At 38.3% G+C, this 15,372-nt stretch overlaps 1 protein-coding gene across 20 annotated transcripts in view; it reads left to right on the top strand.

The window, feature by feature from the left end:
• Positions 1–15,372, top strand: part of MAP2 (microtubule associated protein 2) — a 284,810-nt gene that overhangs the window by 171,950 nt on the left and 97,488 nt on the right. For all 20 annotated transcript variants that reach the window (XM_043910212.1, XM_043910208.1, XM_043910218.1 and 17 more), the window contains one exon: positions 11,706–11,783. The gene's annotated coding sequence lies outside the window, so the exon portion shown is untranslated. The remainder of the gene's footprint in view (positions 1–11,705; positions 11,784–15,372) is intronic.

Here is a 15,372-nt window from a genome sequence, read left to right as displayed (position 1 = left end):
TTCTTAACCACTGGACCACCAGAGAAGTCCAGTTATATATTTTATACGTAGTATCAATAGTGTGAAAGTGAAAGTCCCTCAGTCATGTCTGACGCTTTGTGACCCCATGGACTATACAGTCTATGGAATTTTCCAGGTCAGAATACTGGAGTGGGGGGTCGCTTCTCCAGGGGATCTTCCCAACCCAGGGATCAAAGCCATGTCTCCCACATTGCAGGCAGGTTCTTTAACAGCTGAGCCACAAGGGAAGCCTACATCAATAGTGTATATGTGTCAATACCAATCTCCCAATTCCTCCCACCCCACCAATGTCCCCCTTGGTGTAGGGCAGTGAAGCTTGAATGCTGGGAGGGATTGGGGGCAGGAAGAGAAGGGGACAGCAGAGGATGAGATGGCTGGATGGCATCACCGACTCGATGGACATGAGTTTGAGTAAACTCCGGGAGTTGGTGATGGACAGGGAGGCCTGGTGTGTTGCGATTCATGGGGTCGCAAAGAGTCGGACACGACTGAGCGACTGAACTGAACTGAACACTTATAAAGTTCCTTATTTTTTGTTCTTGCAATGGAAATATATGTGTTTTCTTACAAACAATTTAGTAGAAATCTGTGTTTCAGATTTTGTTTGTTGTTGTTTAGTTGCCAAGTCATGTCCAACTCTTTGAGACCCCATGGACCTGCCAAGCTCCTCTGTTTATAGGATTTCCCAGGCAAGAATACTGGAGTGGATTGCCATTTTCTTCTCCAGGATTTCAGAGTTTAGTGTTATTTTAAAGTTATATATGGATCTAATGAGTCTTCACTCCTTCCTGTCTGTGCTCTACTGTAATAGCTAATCAGTGAATTTCTGGAGGTAGTTGAAGAGCTCGGAACAGACTTATTGTGTGTGGGGAAAGTAGCAAGTTCGTGCTGACCGCATAGAGCATCCAAAATGTGAGACAGATAGATCAAACATGGCTTCCACTCTCTCTTTTAACCGTTTTTACTCTTTTGTTTTTCCTTTTCTTTAGATGCATAAGTTTTCTTTTAGCTGAATGGCTTTCAGCTTGACATTACATTGAAACTAGGATGGATGTAAGATGGGAAAAATAAAATCATCAACAAATTAACTGAACAAAACCACTATCCTGTAAGATCTGCACTCCTTCACTAAGAAGGTACTTCTAAAAGCCCTTAAAGTCAAGACTCGGCTAAAGATGATGTAACGCCCACCCCTAGGTACAGCGGGCAGACACAGGACAGGCTGCTGGCCTTCACGTTTTAGGCAGACACTTGGAGATGGGCTGGCCAGTTGGCATGAGGGGAGAGTAGCGTGGAACACATAATTGGCCCACCCTAAGCCTCCAAGGTTTTTGTACTGTAATTATGGGAAGCCACATTTTAAAAAGATCATACATTTTTTTAAAAAATTTGGGAAGCCACATTTTTAAAAGATAATACATTTAAAAAAGTGGTTTCATATTGGAGTATAGTTGAGTAACAATGCTGTGTTCGTTTCATATGTACAGCAAAGTGATCCAGGTATACATTTTTAAAGCTGCAATAATTTTGTTTAAAAATGGTTGCATGGGAAAAAAAAATGGTTGCATGTTCACTGGCCTACAGTAGTTTAAAAAGCATTCTCAGAGTGTGAGGGTAAAACCCTACCTCTGAAGCAAACTTTTGTGTCTGCAAATACCAAAAGTGACTGATGTGATCCTGGCGAGCCCAGGGGAACCCAAACAAGGCATTGGCAACCCTCACTTTTCCTTCGGAACAACCGTAATTAGAGCAGCTGAAATGTTTGCCATCTCATTGGTTTATTTGCTTTTTTTTTTTAAGCTTAGCCTTTCATCTTACTTTTAAATTTTTTTTTTTTTTTATAAATCAGGCACATATGGCTTGATTGTAGATGTCAAGTGGCTGCTGGGAGCGTTAGGTAAAAGCCGTTCATGAGCATGCAGTGCTTGGTTTCCCTGACGTCTGGCTCCAGCCCTGTCCCTCTCTGCCCCTCCTCCTGTGTCGATTTCTGCCCTCCGCCCTCCATTCCAACTGCCCTTCAACCCTGTGGTGTCTATTTATTTACTTAAATCCTAGCCTCTTAAATAAAGCATAATAATAGAATCCTCTTCTGAAAAGAGCAGAAAAGAGGGAGTTACATGGCCACTGACAGAATAATAGAAGAGGTGGAGAAAACATTTGAAAGGACTCCCCAGCAGAGGATCTGTTCCCTCCTTTGCCTCCTATTTATAGGAAGGCAACCTCCCCCCTCCTTTCTTTGTTACCAGTAGCTCCAGGCCAAGTCTCCCCCTTTTGGTGAAATCTTCATGCTCTGTCCTTGTGTGTTTTAATATTTCTAAGATTACTTTTGGGATATATCTTGCATACATAAATACTGTTATAGAATTTCCAAAACACCCAGGAATGCTAATATAGTGGATTCAGGCGCATTTCAGGGCTAGCTTTTATTTTGATATATTTTCTCAGCAAGTAAGTCATATTCTCACTCCATTAAGAAATCTTGGCTTTTTCAAATGGGTCATTACTGGCAATTTCTTTAGTAATAAAATGTTGGCTGCCACTGTTCAGAAAATAACTTGAGGAGGAAAAGGAGATATTTCAAATTAGCATTACAGAAGGGGGGAGGGGTGGGTGCCCACTGAGGCCCCACTGTGCTAATTAAATTCTCATGGGTTGCCTCTTGAACAATACACAGCAGAAGATGAAGAACCTGAACCAGCTGGATATCACCCTTAATTGTAAATTCCACCCCAAGACGCCAGTCAGTTGATGAAATCCCTCTGCTTTCAGAGCTTTAGCTCTTCGGGCAAAAAGTAGATTTGCCAGATTTTCATTTTTCCGGTCAGATGACTGGAGAATAGCGTGTATTTTCCCTCTCTGGTGGAGCCTCTTTTAGAAAAGAGACATTTAGCAATGTACGTCTTTTCAAATGATCCAGCAGTCAAGAATGTCATCCTCAGAGAGTACCGGAGCTCAAGCAATGAACATCATCAGTTGACTGAATTCTTATTTCTTTAGGCCACAGCTGGAATTTGTGAGCTCACAGTGACCCCCCAGAATAGCCTGGTCCTCTGTCACCCGGTTCAGCCAAATGCTTTCCTGGGGTGCTGCTGCAGGTTGACTGTTTGCTCCCAGCAGGTGAAATTGGGGCTGTTAGTGAATGAGATGCTTTCTTTATCAAGCACAATCTTCCCCAAAGACATCCTGTGTCCTAAGAACTTACAAAAGGAATTTGGCAGCAAAGCAAAAAAGAGGAGAGTTGAAGCTAAGAAATTTCACATCCGCATGAACTTTGTACAAGCTAATAGGTAATATCTTCACAAGTGTATGTAGTTGTGCTGAGTGGTGAAGAAATAGTATCTGAAGGTTGATATTGACACATCACAATTGTCAGTGCACTTTTCTACAGATGATTTTATTTAATTCTTGCAGTAACTCTGTAAGGGAAATTGCATGGATAATCTCCATTTTACTGATGATAAAACTGAGAATTCAAAAAGTCAAAAGGTCTGCCCAGTAGTCTGCAGCCAGTAGGTCATAGGCCAAGGTTCTAACACAGCTCCCGTGTCCAAAATATGTGTTATTTTTATTTCAAAGATCTGATTTAACCAAGTTCTCATCAGAATGCTTAGGAAGATAAACTACTATCATCACTGCTATCATTTTTTTTTTGTTTATTCATTCATTCAACATTTACTAATCACCCATTTTCAAATCAGGAAACAGCCAGGTAGAAAGGACTTTTCATTGCTTAGAACAGAGAAATTCATATACACAAAAAGTAGTTAATTTTTTGGAGTACGTACCTCAATTTTTCATCTTCGGATGAATATTTATTAAGTACTTGCTTTTAGACAGGAAGTATCATAGTACAAAGGAGAATATATGCCAAAGAAAATTGCTCCTCCCCACCTAGAGCTTATAGAATAGTTGGGGTGGGATGGGGTAGACTTTAAACAAATAAATGGTACACGGTGCCGTTGATAGGCTAAGGAAATAGAAGTGGAAATTGCTCATACCTCTTGAGACAATTTGATAATATGACAGCCTTACTTGAAGTGCTTTGTATGTTCTTGTATGGCTTAATATTTTTTGTCCAGTTGCACTTGTTTTGAATTTAAAATACTATGGGAAGAAAAAGAATCCATATATTTGATAGGAACCAATGACTTCTAGAAGTCAATAGTGGCTCAGTGGCCTGGTGACTCAGTGGTAAAGAATCTACCTGCAATGCAGGAGATGAGGGTTCAATCCCTGGCTCAGAAAGATCCCCCAGAGAAGGAAGTGGCAATCACTCTGGTGTTCTTGCCTGGGAAGTCCCATGGACAGAAGAACCTGGTGGTCTACAGTCCATGGGATCGCAGAAGAGCAGGACATGATTTAGCAACTAAACAATAACTTCTAGTATTGAAATAAAGCAGAGAAAAGGGTGGCCTGTGAATTTGTTTCCTTTTCAATAAGCTGCAATTACCAACAGAAGGTGTGCATGCATGCTAAGTTGCCTCAGTCGTGTCCAACTCTGTGCAGCCCTGTGGACTGTAGCCCACCAGGCTCGCTGTCCATGGGATTCTCCAGGCAAGAATACTGGAGTGGGTTGCCGTGCCCTCCTCCAGGGGATCTTCCCAACCCAGGGATCAAACTCAAGTCTCTTATGTCTCCTGCATTGGGAGACAGGTTCTTTACCACCAGCACCACCTGGGATAGTTTATATGAATGCCAAATAAGTGATAAAAACAAGAACCAGGAGCCAGTGGACAGAGACATTCTTGGAGGTGACTAGGGAGTGTTCTTAGAGAAGAGAGCTTAGGTTCAACAAGGCGTTGCCAAACATAGAGAAAGTACGAAAAGGGGGAGAGGGAGAGACAAGGAGGCAAGAAGAGGACTTCACAGAAGAAAGAAGAAAAATGTGAAGCTTGAATGGAAAGGGCATTTATTAGGTCTACAGAGTAACTAGTCTAAGAAGATATGAGGGCTTGTGGTGGTAGAAAATTGGAGATAAACTTGAAAAAGTACAGTTGCAGTATGCAAGTCCTTGCGGCCAGGCCAAGAAACTTAGATTTTATCACTTTGACAGAAGAATTTTGAACCTGAGAGTGAAATCATGAAGTGACATTCTGGCATGATAAGTTTCATGGCAGCTTTGTTTCCTTGTTTCCATCCCCAGACCCTTCTCTTTACACCACATGAACCTGTGCAGCTGCATTAACTTAATCTACCATTTTAAAAATGGTTGATGTTCGTATAAAATTAGAAACAAACAGATGGCTTTTTGTCAAGCAAAGAAGCGTTATTCAGATATATTCTGATTTCTGAGCAGAAAACAACAGTACAACGCATCAGTAAATGAAAACACTGACATGGGTAGCCTCTTGATGCCCAAGGTTCTTTATATTCAGGGTCAGTTCATATTAAGAAAACATTTAAAAAGATGAATATTTATATATACAAATATATATCCAATCTGAGTCAGCATTTGTTAATTTAGCAAAATAAGTTTTTAGCTGAGCTCATTATCACCGAGCATTATTTCTTGTCAACCCTTTTCAACAAGGAAGGAATCTAAAGATGGCCCTAAAATAACCACTGTGTAACTCATCATGCCTTTTTCACTCTTGTGATGGAAAATTGTACTGCTCACCCAATCTCCTTCTAACTTTCATGTTTCTCAACCCCTTGCATTTAGCCAGAGCCCATGTGGTTGGTTTAGTCAGGAGGCTGTGAGAGGCAGTGATGAGTGTCATTTCCTTGAAGCATTGAGGGGCCAGTGCACAACCTTCCAGATGTCTTCCTCTACTGGTGCAGTAATCTCAGATGCCATGAGTTAGTTGAGCCACAAGAAGAATATACACAGTTTGCTGGGTCATCACCATGGAGTGAGGTGGCCTGGAGAGTTACTCTGCTTACATCAGGATTTGCATGAATAGGTTATAAACCTTCATTCTCTAAAGACTCAGTGACTTAAGCCTGACTTTTCTGACTAATCCAGTCCCTTATCCTTCACCTATTTGTATCCTCTTTTTACTGCCCTGAATTATGTTGAGAGTCTTTGGACAAAACTAGCTAATTTCTATTAAGTCACCTTAATGCAGTCTGCTAGTCCTTGGAAATAGCTTGAAATAGCAGGTCTGGGGATTAAAAGGGAAAATTCTGTCTGTCTTACCTAGATTCTCTGGTCAACTGGAGACTGTATGTTTTGAATAGGACTTATGTCAACTGTCCTAAGTTCTTTCAAATGTACATTTTTAAGCATATTTCCTTTGCAAGAAACATAATGTTCTCCTAAGAGAACTTTGGCAGAAAAAGAAGATCCTTTCTCTGATCCGTTCAACTAGCAGCGAGTTTGGTTCTCTGTGGCTTTCAGTTACTCATGGATAATCAGTGATAATGAACTGCTTCTAAACCTTAGGGGATAGAAATGGTTGAGTAGCATGTTGAACTAAATGGTTTATGTTGGTAGCTACTCTCCTGTTTAAAGACTGCTGGGTTGTGGATATTTTCCCAGCGGTATTGGCCATTTAGTTGAAATCTTGTTATCCTGGACAAGTGCACTGAATTACATGAACTGTTCAAAATCTCATAAAGCATATTGATAGAGGTGGAGAATGATGTTAATATTAGTTTATTGGAGAGCTAACACTAGCTGCTGAGGTTAAGCTTAGCCTGCAGAAACGCTTTTCAGGATTCCAGCAATCTCAAGCATCTCAGTGTTTAGGTTATCTGACAAAAGTCTATCAAAACATGAAAAATAACCAAATGAAACTTAATGCTAGAATGTATTTCAAAGATTAATGAAAAGTATACTCTGGTCTCGCAATTCAGGAAAGATTTCATCATTATTTTATTGCTGAATGAAACGTGGGTTCTTGTATCAGTTGGGAAAAGCACACCTTGGCAATATTTTCTCCATGAGATTCTGAAAGTCTACATCAATTTATCATTCTAATTTCAATCCTATAGGTGTCACATACCTTCCATATAAATATACCACAGCTAAATATATATTATATGCAGCCTCAGTGCACTGTCTGCACATCCTATTTATCTGAATAACCCACCTGATAAAAGCTGAACTGTTTGTATCTGAACAGGTGTTTGTCTCGGGTTCCTCCTTCAATGATGCACTCATCTGACTTTGTGAAGCCAGTGCACATCCTGTCCTGTATCACCTGTAGGCTAGCCCTTGTATCTTGTTGTCAGTCAGTTGACTTTGTCAGGTGTCAGTCATCATGATTCTCAGCAATGTTCAAATCCAGTTCTAAGCAGTTCTGGAAAGTGGCATAAGCAAACCTGATACAATCAGTGGAGCAGCTGAGTAAATTTCAGTTTGTTCAAGAAGCTGAATATATTGAATAATAGATATGCTAAGTATTTTCAATAAATTGCAATTTTCCATAGATGAAATACCACTTTTCAGAGAAGCCACAAAGCCTTTATGGTTGAACGTGTCCTTAACCAGAGTTGAAGACCTGAAACCAACTCTTGGGGTCTATCAAGGCTGAAAGGCTTGGCCACTTTCTAGCTGTATCATGCTGGGAAGGGCATTTAAACTTTCTTGGCCTCAGTTTTCTCATCTGTAAAATGGGAAGAATAAGAGTTACCTACTTAGAGGGTGATAGAGAGGAATAAGTGAATTAATGTATATGCAGTGCTTGGAACGTTCTCTGAATGTCTGGCAGATTAATAAATGCCATATAAGCATTTGCTAGGATTATTTTAGGGATGTTTCAGCCACTGTATCAAATACTAAAACTATGGAAAATAATATTCTTAACAAAATTGTGCTGATTTAAGCCTTTTGATATGGAATAAAAATGATCACCTCTAACTGCACTATGTTAATTTAAAACAGCTAATCAAGTTTATATGCCTTATGGAATAGGCCATAAGTTGCTTTTTAAAAATAATTCCCAAATGACATTTATCTTTTCTCATAAAATCAAGCCTAGAAAAAAGATAGTCATTTTAATTTTGTAATAAACCAAAGAACACCACAAAAATATGGATGATGGGTAAATGGAGCATTATTTTTATGATGAATGGATACTGGGTACTTTCAGCTTTCCAATAATCATCTCATGCTGTGGCCAATAATTCTCCAATTCCTGTGGAATGAAATTAGCTTTTAAGTGTTTAAGGCTGGAATTTCTCTCCTTCATATATAACTATTGAGTTAATTTTTGGAAAAAAATTTTAAAAGCCAGGAGATTGTTTTTTAATATTGTTTTTAGTGTTACTCAAATGACAGACATGTCCCTTGATAACAGATGTAAGCAAATATTTTCAGTGGAGGGCCAGACAGTGGTATTTAGGATGATAAATAAACATATGAAGGACCACGCAGTCTGTCACAACTGCTTTGTTCTGGCAGTGGCATGTGAATGAATGGACAAGGAAATGAATGGACATGGCTGTGTGCCCAAAACACTGTATTAGGGAAAACAGGCAGCATCAGAATGGATCTGCTCCATGGACCATAGTTAGTTGACCTCTCTTCTGTGGAATTCCTATTTTTACTAGGGTAAAATATACATGCACATATATATAACTGTGTACTTGCACACGTATTCATGTGTGCACATTGATTTGAGAATCATAAAGATGAAATGAAAAAAATATGCACATTGAAGAATTTAAGGAAGGGCTTCCCTGGGGGTCCAGTGGTTGAGAGTCCGTCTTGCAATGCAGGGGACACGGGTTCAATCCCTGGTCGGGGAACTAGGATCCTGCATGCCCTAGAACAGCTAGGCCTGTGCACCTCAGCTGGGGAGCCCGCCCACCACTAGAGAGTCCATGCACCACAATGAAAGGTCCCATGTGCCTTAGCTGAGACCGTAAGCAGCCGAATAAATAAATTGTTTCTTTAAATTTAAAAAAAGAATTGAAGGGAAAGAAGGAATTTAAAGAAGAAATAAAGGATGATACTTTATTTAGTATTCATTGATTAATTACCCAAAGACTCTTTTTGAACTTGGTCCAGGGCTGGTTTACCATTTTTATTTTGTTCTGAAATCAACCTATGAGGTTTCACTTGCTTTTGATCAAAACTACCCTTTAAAATTCTTTAGTCTTGTTATTGTGTATAGAACTCTATATAATAGAGTCTTATTGTGTATATAACTGTATAGTAATATTATATTTATATTCCAAATTTGAGAATCACTGAGCAAGACTAAAAAAATGGATAGCTGTGTACAGAGTTCTGGGTGGTTGAATTTTTTTTCCTAAAATACCTATCAAGTTATTTGAGGGAATGGAGAATTCTACTATATTTCTTCTTGCCTGCAGAATTTTCTTCATTTTTACAAAGGATTCTTTTTTTTTTTTTTCCAGTGGGTTTTGTCATACATTGATGTGAATCAGCCATAGATTTACACGTATTCCCCATCCCGATCCCCTCTCCCACCTCCCTCTCCACCCAATTCCTCTGGGTCTTCCCAGTGCACCAGGCCGGAGCACTTGTCTCATGCATCCCACCTGGGCTGGTGATCTGTTTCACCATAGATAATATACATGCTGTTCTTTCGAAACATCCCACCCTCACCTTCTCCCACAGAGTTCAAAAGTCTGTTCTGTATTTCTGTGTCTCTTTTTCTGTTTTGCATATAGGGTTATCGTTACCATCTTTCTAAATTCCATATATATGTGTTAGTATGCTGTAATGTTCTTTATCTTTCTGGCTTACTTCATTTTTAAAATGTTAAGCCTTTCTGTCTTTAATGTGCATTAATAGATTTGTTTGCTACTGTACATTGTATGTGAATTCCTGCAGGTTAAGTGACTTATATATGTAAAAGCACTTAATGCAGCTCCTGACCTGGTCAATGTTTGTCACTTTTGCATCAAACCCCTGTCTGTTTATGTCCATATACACATTTTTCTTTGAGGGATTACAGAGAAGAACTGAACCCCCTGTTCTATGTCTTTCCAAGTTTACCCTTTCTTCTGGGTCTTTCAGTTCAGTTCAGTTCAGTCGCTCAGTCGTGTCCGACTCTTTGCGACCCCGTGTCTGCAGCACGCCAGGCCTCCCTGTCCATCACCAACTCCCGGAGTCCACCCAAACCCATGTCCATCGAGTTGGTGATGCCATCCAACCATCTCATCCTCTGTCGTCCTCTTCTCCTCCTGCCCTCAATCTTTTCCAGCATCAGGGTCTTTTCAAATGAGTCAGCTCTTCACATCCGGTGACCAAATATTGGAGTTTCAGCTTCAACATCATCCTTCAACATCATCCACCCAGGACCGATCTCCTTTAGGATGGACTGGTTGGATCTCCTTGCAGCCCAAGGGACTCTCAAGAGTCTTCTCCAACACCACAGTTCAAAAGCATCAGTTCTTCGGCGCTCAGCTTTCTTTATAGTCCAACTCTCACATCCATACATGACCACTGGGAAAACCATAGCCTTGACTAGACGGACCTTTGTGGACAAAGTAATATCTCTGCTTTTTAATATGCTGTCTAGGTTAGTCATAACTTTCTTTCCAAGGAGTAAGCATCTTTTAATTTCATGGCTGCAATCACCATCTGACGTGATTAAGAAAAGTTAATAGTTATCGGTTTGATTCTGAGGGCTCCTTACTATTAGAGCAGCATCTTCTTTGATAATGTGATGAGGTCTGTTTTACCAGGTGTGAAATCACAAAAGCCTTGGTGAAGACACACAGAGATGCGTAGCTTTAGACACCTATTTTTAAAAAGGTTTTCATTTAGTCACTAAGTTGTGTCCAACTCTTTGTGACCCTATGGACTGCAGCACACCAGACTTCCCTGTCCTTTGCTATCTCCCAGACTTTGTTCAACCTCATGTCCATTGAGTTGGTAATGCTATCCATCTATCTCATCCTCTTCATCCTCTTCTCCTCCTGCCCTCAGTTTTTCCCAACATCAGGGTCTTTTGCAATGAGTCAGCTCTCTGCTCAGGTGGCCAAAGTATTGGAGCTTCAGCTTCAGCATCAGTCCTTCCAGTGCATATTCAGGGTTGATTTCCTTCAGGATCATCTGGTTTGATCTTTTTGCTGTCCGAGGGACTCTCAGGAGTCTTCTCCAGCACCACAGTTCAGTTGTAAGGGAGCACAACTTAAAAATGGGTCTCAGTTCTGCCCCTTACACTTCGTGGAATTCTGAGCAGAACTACTAGTCCAGAATGACTTTTAGTATCCTGAATGTCAAAATAAGTTTAGTACTCTCGAAAGAAAATGTAATTAGTTGATTTAAAAAAAAAAAAATTCTCTTCCAGCCTGAGTGTAGAGAATCAATGCAGACTGGGCTAAAGGCCCAGTCATTTAAAGCTTACTGGACATAATTAACGATTTACCAGGATGAATATATTCTCTTGGGAGAAATTACAATTGCCTGTTATTTATTAGCTGAAAACAATTTAAACAATTTAAAATATTATTTTTTCTTGGATATAATACTTATTAATCTTCACTGGAGTGAAGCTAAAAAGTAAAAAAAAAAGTCTGCAACGGTTAGCATTTTTACTTCTCTATTTGAAATGCTCAGAAAAGGACCTTGCTCTTTGTAAATGCTCAGTGTATAACTATTAAGAACCATCATAAAATTCACCTCACAGTCTCATATTTACACAATGTTAAGAGTAAAGCCATGAGTTGAATTTGATATTGACCTACATAATGTAATTTTAACACATGGATCAGAGATTAAATTATTAATTTCCTAAATTCTTTTTTTTTTTTTTTTACAGAAAGAAACCAGAACATATTATCAACCTTTTGAGAACACAATATAACGAACTTTACCATTTTACCACTTCTTTGAACAGGTAAGACCCTAGCCTCTCTAAAGTAAAAGAGTTACACATAAATGTGAAAAATAACCACTTATTAACTGTATTTTTTAAAAAAATCTTTATTAAATAAATTTTGGTTCATTTTAATAAGGGAAAAGATACATGCCTTTTATAGCTGATAGATTTGGGATTATTAAAATGACCTTTTGTAATGTTTTGAATGCTTTCATAGTAAAATAACAAAAAAATATTTCTCTGAAATGAGGATTGAATTAAGCCTGTCTCTTCTGCTATAGTTAACAAAACCAATAGTGTTTTCTCAACACTTACTATGTGCCAGGTGTGGTCCTACATGACTTAGCTCTTATTAACTAAACCTATAACAGCCCTGTGAGTAGCTATAAGGATGCTCATTTTGTAGATTGGGTCATGAGGCAGAGAGAAAGGAGGCAGGTAATTGTAGAGATTCACCCAAAGTTGTATACTTGGGTCTGGGAGCAAGTCTCTGGAAAAAAGTATCAGCCCAGCTGTTTTTGTGAGGCTGGTTGTGATAGAAATGTCTAGTCATCAGATTCTCCTTTGTTTTGAGTTGGTTCTATATGAATTTAAGGAAGAAAAATTACAATGCATTTACCAAAAAAGTCATGACAGGCAAAGTTTATTTATGTTTGTACTTGTTACTTTACAATTATTGCATAAATAAATGAAGGAACATATATATTTTAGCTCAGTGTACAAGCAGAAAGAATATTTTGTTTGATTTCATATCTTTCTCTAGACTCAATTCCTATGATAAAAGCAGAGTAATATTACCAAAAAAATAAAGATGAATGATTTCTTATTATAGGAGATGAAAAATGCATTTTCATTAAATTTCTTGCTATTGGAAGTACTGAGTATACAATCTTAAATTGGCCATAGCAATATGAACTTTACTGTTTTCATTATTTCTTTATTATTTTATTTTTAATCAAGAAAATCTACAAAATTTTGTAATATCTCTGCTTTTTAATATGCTGTCTAGGTTAGTCATATAAGAAATATAAGAAATATAAGAAATATAAGAAATATTGGGACTTCCCAGGTGGTGCAGGGATAAAGACTCCACCTGCCAATGCAGGAGACATAGAGAGACATGAGTTCAATCCCTGTGTAGGAAAAGATCACCTGGAGAAGGAAATGGCAGCCCAGTCCAGTATTTTTGCCTGAAGAATCCCATAGACAGAGGAGTCTGGTGGGTTAGAGACTGTGGAATCACCACAGAGCCAGACATGACTATGTGACTGAGCGCAAACACACACACATACACAGACACACAAACACACGCACACAGGAAATATTATGATAAATACCCAAGTATCAGCCCCATGAATTTGAAAACATGCTAGCATTCAGCTTTGTTGAAATCTTTTCTGAAGCAATAACCTTTTCCTTTTTTCCTAAAATGTATCACAACACTGAAGATGGTATAGCCTTCCTGTGGTTAATGACTTCCTAACTTTAATGACATATGTATGAGATAATATTCCATAGGATCATTTACATTTTGAAAGTTTACATAAATGGTGTCATAGTGTAGACATTCTTTTGTACCTTGCCTTCACCCAGCACTGTATTTAGAGATTCATCCGTGTTAATACATGAAGATCTGGTTGACTCATTCTGTCATACAGTTGACTCATTTTAATGTTTCAGTCATCTGGTGCTCAGTATTGTTATTTATTTCTAAATAACTTTCAGCATTTGGAAGATTTAAAGCTAAAATGGCTTAAGTGTGGCTTTCAAAGCATCTCTTGAATTTTATAAGAGATCCAAATATCTAATATGTGATATCATGCCAATTTTGTTTCTGTTTCTTTTTTTCCTATTAGAAAAACATTTGGTTATGGGCTTGTTTTTTTTATTTTTTGGCTCTCAGTAGCTTGCTCAGTAATGGTATTCATATTTTTACTGCTTTTGCCATAATGCAATAATTACAATCTGTTTTATTTCTCCATAGATGAAATACTGACTATTCCCAAATATAATATTTGGTAATATTTACAAAGATAAATATTACCTTTGAAATTTAAAAGATGCATAAAAGGAAAACACTCTTGCTTGGCCCATATTAATTGTTCATATTCCCTTCAAAAATCATGAGAGAAACTTTTAAAAAAGGATTTTTTTTTTCTTATTTTTCTCTATCACTACATTTAATTTCACAGTTCATTTAAGGTAAAAGAAATATCAATATATACCAGTAAGATTTATAGACATTGAATATTTCATAATTTTTTAATTTTCTTTTTAAATGTATTTTTGATTGGAAGATAATTGCTTTATAGTGTTGTGTTGGTTTCTGCTGTACAACAGTGTAAATCAACCATCCCCTCCCTTTTGAATCTCTCTCCCACCCCGACCCCATCCCAGCCTTCTAGGTTGTCGCAGAGGACTGGATTGCACTACCTATGTTATATAGCAACATTATCTATCTGTTTTACATATGGTAATATATATGTTTCAATGCAACTGTCTCAGTTCGTCCCACCCTCTTATTCCCCCACTGTGTCAAATAAACAACCCAATCAAAAAATGGGCAGAATACCTACACAGACATTCTCCAAAGACATATAGATGACCAGCAAACACATGAAATGATGCTCAACATCACCAATTATTAGAGAAATGCAAATCAAAACTACAGTGAGGTATCACCTCACACTGGTCAGAATGACCATCATCAAAAAAATCTACAAACAATAAACACCGGAGAGGGTGTGGAGAAAAGAGACCCCACTTCCACTGCTCTGTTTCCTGAAGGGAATAAATTACTACTCTGAGGGTTGGGAGAGAAAGAAGAGAGAAACTAACCTTTGCTGGGCAAATGTAAACACATGTAAGGTTTGCTGCACAGCCTGCAGGTCACGAGTGTAATGCAATGTTGCAGATGGAAAAGTGAGGCCCGTACATTTCGGGAAACTCACTAAGATCATACAGTGGTTGCAAAGCCTAAATTCAAATTCATCTGTCTCAGACTTCAAAGCTAAGCTGCCTGCCAGAAAAAGAATGGGGGATACGTGGCCTGTTTGATGCATAAATAGCAGTTTCATTTATTCCACCAATAATATTAGGATCATTTTTTGAAAGTTGAGGGGACTGATGTGAGAAAAGTAAGGAAGGCACCATGTCTACCCAGAGAGAAAAGCAGGCTATTGAGAACATCCTTCAGTGATACCATAAAGGTGACTATTAGATATCTCTATTGTGCTATGCTATCTTAATACTGAATAGGATAACAGGAGTGAAAATGCTTTGTAAATGTCAAAATCTTTGTAATCGTCTGCTAATATTACTGATTATTTTGTAAAATTTAGAATTGAATGTTTCAAACTTACTACATGTAATTCTTAGTGTAAAGATTGATATATCTCTTTGACATTTAAGTCTTACTACTTCTTTTAATATCAGCATCTTTTGGACACAAAAGCCCCATGTAAACATTTAGAGTATAGTAAACAACCCTGACAGCTGCATTATTTCTGGACTCCACTGCCTATTAGAGGCATAGTATTTAACCTAATTAAGCCTCATCACAGATAGTAACAGTAACAAGCTCATCTCTGTCTAGAATCTAACCATT

Source organism: Cervus elaphus, chromosome 8 (genome assembly GCF_910594005.1).
Source record: "Cervus elaphus chromosome 8, mCerEla1.1, whole genome shotgun sequence".
NCBI classification, from domain to species: domain Eukaryota; kingdom Metazoa; phylum Chordata; class Mammalia; order Artiodactyla; family Cervidae; genus Cervus; species Cervus elaphus.
This window is presented reverse-complemented; position numbering and strand designations above follow the sequence as displayed.